At 39.0% G+C, this 9179-nt stretch overlaps 1 non-coding gene across 1 annotated transcript; it reads left to right on the forward strand.

Moving 5' to 3' along the window:
- The first annotated feature begins 6537 nt into the window (after positions 1-6537).
- Positions 6538-6609, forward strand: TRNAW-CCA (transfer RNA tryptophan (anticodon CCA)). The gene has a single exon. It is a non-coding gene; the product is annotated as a tRNA-Trp (tRNA).
- Positions 6610-9179: the final 2570 nt, after the last annotated feature.

Raw genomic sequence — 9179 nt, forward strand, 5'->3', positions numbered from 1 at the left:
ATAGACTTATGGACAAGGGGAGTGGGGAGGAGAGGGAGAGATGTATGGAAACAGTAACATGGAATGTATGTAAAATAGACATACATAGAATACCATATGTAAAATAGACAGCCAACAGGAATTTACTGTATGGCTCAGGAAAAACAAACTGGGATTCTGTATCAACCTAGAGGGATGGGATGGGGAGGAAGATGGGAGGGAGGTTCAGAAGGGAGGGGATATATGTATACCTATGGTTGATTCATGTTGAGGTTTGACAGAAAAACAACAAAATTCTGTAAAACAATTATCCTTCAATAAAAAAAATTTTAATACATATTTAAATCAATGAACTGCATAGATTGTGCCACTGAATTTCAGGGCAGAGCTTAGTCTTAGCTAAAAGCTGTCTTCCATGTAAGATGCATGATTCAGTTTTGAAATTTTACCTGCTTTGTCTGAAAATCAACAACTGTGAAAGCATGAGAATTATGTGTTTCAATAGAACACATCAAACTCTTTCAAAATTGCCATGGCAACTTACTTCTAAAAAAATGATTCATCTTGGACAAGAAAATTAAAATAATTTTAACATTGTTCAATAATTAATATAACATGCTGCATGGTAATATATGTAAATTATAATGTAATTTAAACAATTATAGATCTATTTGCATATAGCCCACATAATATATATACACAGGAGACATTGATTCTATCCCTGGTTTGGGAAAATCCCCTGGAGAAGGAAATGGCAAACACTCCAGTATTCTTGCCTGGGAAATCCCATGGACAGAGGAACCCAACAGTAATATATATATATCTGGGGAGCAGACACAAAGACAGAAAGAGAAAGAACAAAACAGAAAGATTAAATATATTAGTAAAAAGTCTTTCTTGCTATGTGTCAGGAGCCAGGAAAATGGAGTGGGAGAGAAGAAGAGGTAAGACAGGTACTCTTTTAACTTACTAGCACAGCAAGTATTTTGGAAAAGCCCTTCTGTAAAAAGTGCTTGGAAACATGCTTCTGTTATTGACACAGAGGGATTAATGTGATGAAAGCCAAGAAATTATTGTGATCTTGTCTGGAAAATCATATTGATTACTGCACATTATTTTCAGGAGAAAAACAATCATGTTTTTTTATGAACTCTGAAACTACATTTTGTTGATTCTAATTAAAGAATCATGATGTGAAGCTCTGACAAAAAATAAGCTACTTATATTTTCTAATATCATAATCAAGATGAAAGAATTTTGCTATCTTCTCTCTCTCTCTCTTTTACATCTTCTCTCTCTCTTTTACATCTTCTCTCTCTCTTCTTATTTTTTTGCCAAAATTATGGCTCCAGGATTTTTAAATAAGAATTTCCACACGAAGATAAGTGTGTTTATAACATATTGGAACAATTTTGTTCTCTTTCCTTTTTCATCCAAATTGACTCAAGCAAATGGGTATTAGAATAAAAACTCATGGTTACATTCAGAGGATTATTTGCTGAACACCAGGAAAACTCTAAAGACAACGGCAACTTTGGCTCCAGCGGCGACTTCTGAAAAGCATCCCAGAAAATGTTTCAGTTCAGTTCAGTCACTCAGTCGTGTCCGACTCTTTGCGACCCCATGAATCACAGCACGCCAGGCCTCCCTGTCCATCACCAACTCCCAGAGTTCGCTCAGACTCATGTCTATTGACCATCCAGCCATCTCATCCTCTGTCATCCCCGTTTATTCCTGCCCCCAATCCCTCCCAGCATCAGAGTCTTTTCCAATGAGTCAACTCTTCGCATGAGGCAGCCAAAGTACTGGAGTTTCAGCTTTAGCATCATTCCTTCCAAAGAAATCCCAGGGCTGATCTCCTTCAGAATGGACTGGTTGGATCTCCTTGCAGTCCAAGGGACTCTCAAGAGTCTTCTCCAACACCACAGTTCAAAAGCATCAATTCTTTGGCGCTCAGCCTTCTTCACAGTCCAACTCTCACATCCATACATGACCACTGGAAAAACCATAGCCTTGACTAGCCGGACCTTAGTCGGCAAAGTAATGTCTCTGCTTTTGAATATACTGTCTAGGTTGGTCATAACTTTTCTTCCAAGGAGTAAGCATCTTTTAATTTCATGGCTGCAATCGCCATCTGCAGTGATTTTGGAGCCCCAAAAAAATAGTCTGACACTATTTCCACTGTTTCCCCATCTATTTCCCATGATAAATAAATGTTGTGTTATTAAAGTTTCCCAAGATGGCTCAGTACAATGTATATTATACAACTATATATTTTCACACCAACATTCCTGTGGCTACATGAACCACAGAACATTGTAGGGGTAGAGAATCTTGGCATGTGGTGAGACAGACATTTCTATCAGAAGAGTAATTTTCTGTGCAAGACATCTAAATTTCCATAAAATTAAGGCTTTTGACAAGCTCTTCAAAACCTCTTCTAGTTCCAAAATAATATGTCCTTCTTTCTTTTATTTAGCTCAATGTAAAAAAATCACATTTACAGGCAGTATACATAATTTGAAAATAGGTAATAGGCATGAGCTGTTTGTGACTGGGAAAATCTTCAAATGTTATTTTTTATGTGTTCTCTAATATTTTACCTCCAAGCTTGGAACAAAAGACACTGTCAGGATATGTCCCATCAGTTCAGTTCAGTTCAGTCACTCAGTTGTGTCCAACTCTTTGTGACCCCATGGACTACAGCACACCAGGCCTCCCTGTCCATCACCAATTCCTGGAGTTTACTCAAACTCATGTCCATTGAGTCCGTGATGCCATCAAACCATCTCATCTTCTGTCGTCCCCTTCTCCTCCTGCCTTCAATCTTTCCCAATATCAGGGTCTTTTCAAATGAGTCAGCTCTTCACATCAGGTGCCCAAAGTATTGGAGTTTCAGCTTTAGCATCAGTGCTTCCGATGAACATTCAGGACTGATTTCCCTTAGGATGGATTGGTTGGATCTCCTTGCAGTCCAAGGGACTCTCAAGGGTCTTCTCCAACACCAGAATTCAAAAGCATCAATTCTTCAGCATGTCCCATAGTTGTCATTATTTATTTTCCAAACTACCCATTGAGGGTATCCCCCATGAAAGATGTATACACACTAAGTTTTGAAAAGAAGATAATCAAGTTATGACAAACATAGACAGTATCTTAAAAAGCAGAGACATTACTTTGTCAACAAAGGTCCATACAGTCAAAGGTATAGTTTCTCCAGTAGTCACGTATGGATGTGAGAGTTGGACCATAAAGAAGGCTGAGCACTGAGGCATTGATGTTTTCTGACTGTGTTGTTGGAGAAGACTTTTGAGAGTCCCTTGGACCGAAAGGAGATTAATCCTAAAGGAAATCAGTTCTGAATATTCATTGGAGGGACTGATGCTGAGACTGAAGTTCCTATAGTTTGCCACCTGATGAGAAGAGATAACTCATTGGAAAAGACCCTGATGCTGGGAAAGATTGAAGGCAGAAGGAGAAGGGGACAACAGATGGTTGGATAGCATCACTGACTCAATGGACATGAATTTGAGCAAGCTCCAGGAGGTGGTGAAGGACAGGGAAGACTGCATGCTGCAGTCGATGGGATCAGAAAGAGTCGGACACAACAGAGCAACTGAATAACAACAGCAATCACCTTACACTCATTATCTGTTAGCCAACATTCTTTATTGAATGTACTCATGCCTTGCTGGGTATTTATAAAATTTGGAAAATGAGCCACTAAATTCATATCATGTCTTTGGTAGTCTTGAATTTTATACTGTCGATGTGGACAGATGGGAAAGAAAATAATACTTCAGTATGAGAAATTAAGCAATTAGTTGACTATTTCACAGTTGTATACTTTGAAGAAATATAACAACATGTAAATGACTATCAGATAGTGAATATTAAACAATGACTTCATTTTTAAAGATGATGTGAATATTGAAGTATTCAGAAGTCATGCATCCATGCTAAGTCATTGTCATCTTGTCTGACTGTGACCCTATGGACTATAACCTGCCAGCCTCTTCTGTCCGCAGGATTCTTCAGGAAAGAATACTGGAGTGGGATGCCATGCCCTCCTCCAGGGGATGTTTCCAACCCAGGGGTGAAATCTCTGGTCTCTTATATCTCTTGCACTGGCAGGCAGGCTGTTTACCACTAGTGCCACCTGGGAAACCCCATATTAGTGGTACTGCTTATGATTATTATGAACTTTTTTAAGGCTGGTTTTTTATTTGGTTCTATCATGCTTAAAAAGTGGTTAATATGGTATACAGTATATGAGAATCAAGAAATTTAGCTTAAAAATCCAAATGGTTTTTTAATAATGAGCCTTGTGTATCTGAGGCCATTAAAAAGGCAATGTTGGCTAATTATACCCAGGAAAAGAGAAGTTACTTTAAGAAGAGGAGAAACAGGCTAAGAAATGACAAAATTATTCCTGTAAAATTGCAAGATGAGTGCAAAATTTTAGCAAAGCTAAGTGATTTTTTTAAAATGTTTCTTTCTGTTCCTGAGGAGTACAATGAACAAAAATAATAATAATCATGAAGAGAAAGGTATTGATGCTTCCATAGTTCCTGCTTTCCTGGGCTCTACAGGAAAGAACAATGGTCCCCAAAAGCCACTAGATTATCTTTGTTATACTCCCTGACTAACTGGGGTAGAGTAACTGGGCCTCCCCAGCCACAGTAAGATTGGGAGTGGGAAGTGCTTTGAGTTCTTTAGAGAAATATGTTTTATAAATACTACTACTATTAAAGCTATTGTTAAGACTGAGCCCTGTTTTGCGCTGCTCCCTTTCTGGAGGCAGTGGGTGGGTCGCAACACACTGTCCGCCTCCCTGCCTTCCCCACCCAGAGGCACTTAGCCTCCGCCTTGCTTTCCACCCCGTGCTGTGTCCCTGTCCTATTGTGGCCAGTTTCCTTGCTTTCTCAAGGACCTTACCCTCCCTGCTTTTCACAGAAGGTCAATCCCCAGAGAGGGAGGCAATCAGGCAGGAAATCTCCCAAGAACAAATCAAGGTAGCAATTTTAGTAAAAATAGCTGGATTTAGCCCATGATAAAACTTTTTTTTTTTCAAACAGAGTTTGCCTGGCACACACATTCATTACCATACATCTCTCCCACACATTGCAGGAGCCCCAAGGTGTCAGCTGGCAGGAGTTTAAATTTTTCCTCAGGCATTCTTATCATTCCTTTAACTGCTTCTTAACCACCTGCCCAGGGCTATGAGATGAGCGTTTATCAATTGTATCCTGTCTTAATATATTCATGCACAATTTGGCACATATATAACTTCTACATATTCAAGGAAGCCCATTTTATAGAATGTTTTCAGATTCTTTTTTTCCTGTTTTTTAAAGGAAGTGTTTGAAATTACACTTATGATGTCCAAAATGAATATTCTCCCAGATATTAGAAGTGTAGCTTGCACCTAGGAAATTTCAGAATCATAATGGAACCATATATGGTTATAGAAAAATAATCTGTTGGTAAGGGTTGGTTCTCACAAGAAACTGAAATGAGAAATTCCCAATTGAAGATTCAAGATTGATGTTGAACTCTGCCATATTTACCGCACTATGGTTTGCAGAACTGGATATTTTCTAAATTTCAGACACTTTGAGATCATTATTTCAAATAGCACCCAGAAATACATGAAATTAGTCTCATGTAAATTAAGCAACCTGGTACAAAATAGTTCTTCAGTTCTGTTCAGTAGCTCAGTCGTGTCCGACTCTTTGTGACTCCATGAATCGCAGCACGCCAGGCCTCCCTGTCCATCACCAACTCCCGGAGTTCACTCAAACTCATGTCCATCAAGTTGGTGATGCCTGTCGTTCCCTTCTCCTCCTGCCCCCAATCCCCTCCCAGCATCAGAGTCTTCTCCAATGGGTCTTTAGAACAGTATTTTCATAACGAACACATGAGCGCAGAGAAGGAGTTTTAAAGGTCACCTGCCCCAGCCCTGTAGGTTCAGAGATGGAGGTACTTACAGTCAGAAAAGTGATGTCTCTTCTAAATGTCACTTAATTTATGAAAAAGTGAGAACCAAGATCAGGGTTTTCTGAGTCAGTGAATTTTCTGGTTACCACTCCATCCACTGCTATATTCTACTAGTTTTATCACTTTTGAGACACAAGAGAAAAATTCCTTAAAAAAAATGAAAATTTTTATATTATATTAAAAACTAATTTTATTACTTGATTAAAAGATTTGAGAACTCTGTAGGTCTCCTTTTGTTTTAGACTAGCATATTTTTGAGACAAAATATATAAGATGATTGGACTAATTTTGAAAATATAAAAAAGAAAAATACAGAAAAATATAAATAAAAATCATCTCTCAGAGAAAACTATTATTTTGAGGTAATTCTTTCTAATTTGAACTCTCACTCTTCCATCACAGGTATGTGTGGATATATTTATACATCCATACATATACAGATATGTAAATGACATTGAGTTGATGATGAAAAATAATAAAAAAAAAAAAGAAATTAATTTGTATTTATAAAGAAGTCCCAAACCTCCAAATTCACATCCACATTGTATTTTGAGGGCTTCCCTGGTGGCTCAGAGGTTAAAGCGTCTGCCTCCAATGCGGGAGACCCAGGTTCGATCCCTGGATTGGGAAGATCCCCTGGAGAAGGAAATGGTAACCCACTCCAGTATTCCTGCCTGGGGAATCCCATGGATGGAGAAGCCTGGTAGGCTACAGTCCATGGGGTCACAAAGAGTCGGACACGACTGAGTAACTTCACTTCACTCACTTGTATTTTGATTGCTGCAGTTCAGTTCAGTGCAGTTCAGTCACTCAGTCGTGTCCGACTCTTTGGGACCACATGGTCTGCAGCACGCCAGGCCTCCCTGTCCATCACCAACTCCCAGAGTTTACTCAAACTCATATCCATTGAGTCAATGATGCCATCCATCCATCTCATCCTCTGTCATCCCCTTCTCCTCCCACCTTTAATCTTTCCCAGCATCAGGATCTTTTCAAATGAATCAGTTCTTCACATCAGGTGGCCAAAGTATTGGAGACTCAGCTTCAGCATCACTTCTTCCACTGAATATTCAGGACTGATTTCCTTTAGGATGGACTGATTGCTTTGGTTATTTCTGCTTTAAAAAGCCTTTAAATCAGGATTGAATCCAAGACAAAATGATTATTCTTTTCTTATTAGTAGACATAAATGACTATAATGGAACACTTTTGACCAATAGGATGATGGAATGAGCATCTTTGTTATAAACAAAAGAATTGGCTGTGGAATCTATGGAAATAGGTAGATAACTTCATGGATAAGTCAGGAAAAAAGAGAAACTTCAGGAAGTTTTGAAACAGATTTAACTTCTGATTATGCAAACTGAAGAAAATAGTTTCACGTTTGTAACAAAAATATCATTGTATCCATAAAATGCCAAGCACGATGTTAGGTGTTGGGAACAAAAAGGTGCATAAAACATGATTCCAGTCTTCAATTTACATCCTAATAGGATGTACCAATCAGAGAAGGCAATGGCAAGCCACTCCAGTACTCTTGCTTAGACAATCCCATGGACAAAGCAGCCTGGTAGGCTGCAGTCCACTGGGCTGCGAGTCAGACATGACTGAGGGACTTCACTTTCACTTTTCACTTTCATGCCTTGGAGAAGGAAATGGCAACCCACTCCAGTGTTCTTGGCTGGAGAATCCCAGGGACAGGGGAGCCTGGTGGGCTGCCGTCTATGGGGTTGCACAGAGTCGGACATGACAGAAGCGACTTAGCAGCAGCAGCAGGATGTACCAATATATACACAAATGACTACTATAAAGTTCTCCAGTCTAATAATGATATTGTGGATATGTGCAAAATGGTACAGAATGACAAAGGCATGATCAATTAACAACTGACTCATGCTTGAGAAAGATCTAGAAGGTCTCTCAAAAAGTAGTTAAAATTACCACTCCAAGAGTAAGAGGATGCTCCACAATGAAACTGTTATGAATAGATAATAGGCTGTGTGGCTCAGACAGTAAAGAATCTGCCTGTAATGCAGGTGACCTGGGTTCAATCCCTGGGTTGGGACGATCCCCTGGAGGGTATTCTTGCTTGGAGAACCCATGGACAGAGGAGCCTGATGGACTACAGTCCAGGGGTCACAAAGAATCTAACATGACTGAGCGACTAAGCACATCACAGCTATAAGAATAACCGAGAATTTATTCATTCATTGATTCAACAAAAATGTATAGAATATACTTTTGATGTATGAAATGTATAAACCATATGTCAGGGACTATTTCAGACATTAATAACAGAGCTGGGTGAACGAGACGATTGAAACCCTTATCTTCTAAAGTGAAAGAGACTGGATTTCAAGGTAAATTGCGGGTCTAGAGATACAATTTTGACAGTGAAACATCAGCATATAGATTTTCATTTGAAAACCAGCAGTGCCAAATAAGATCATCTAGGAAACGAGAGAATGCAAACAGGAAATAGAGAAAGTGTGAGCCTTGATATTGCATAACATACAAAGTCTAGAGGAAGAAGCAGAGCTACTGAAAAGAGACTGAGAAGAAATGGACAGTTAGTTCAGAAAATCTCCAGGAAAAACATGACAGGGAGGAATCCCACAAGGCAGGTGAAGACAGATGACCGGGTCAAATATATCAAGTGAGATAAAGACTCAATCACTGGCTTGAGCAGTGATGAGTTCCTTGGTGACCTAAAGATTTATTTTGGGTGGCTTGTATATATAATTTGAACTAAGATTATCTTCCAGGGGGATGTTAATCTATTAACAAGGCAGAAATTGTACAACATCAAATGATGTTGAAATTTTGAGTAAAATGAGAACTTGGTGTTTAATATTGGATTTGATTTTTTAAATGACAGTCATTGAAAACATTTGACAAGAGGGTACTCACTGGAGTATTGGGAAGAAAGCTTGATTAGTTGGGGGAGATAGCTTGATTAGAGAGAATGGGAGGTGGGCATTTAATAAGGGGTATGGCAAACAATTTCATGGAATTTTCCTATAAAAGGAAAGCAGAATATAAAGGACCAAAACAGATGTGATACAGTGCCTCCAGTTACCTCTGCTTCAACCACAGCTTCTGTCCCCTTTTTTCCCCTTTTCCTCCTGTTTTGCTAAATCTCCCACCCTTGAACCTTGTCTAACTGAAAAACCACAGGCTTAGCAAGCAGCTGTTGATAA

This window comes from Capricornis sumatraensis, chromosome 1 (assembly GCF_032405125.1).
Source record: "Capricornis sumatraensis isolate serow.1 chromosome 1, serow.2, whole genome shotgun sequence".
Lineage (NCBI taxonomy): Eukaryota > Metazoa > Chordata > Mammalia > Artiodactyla > Bovidae > Capricornis > Capricornis sumatraensis.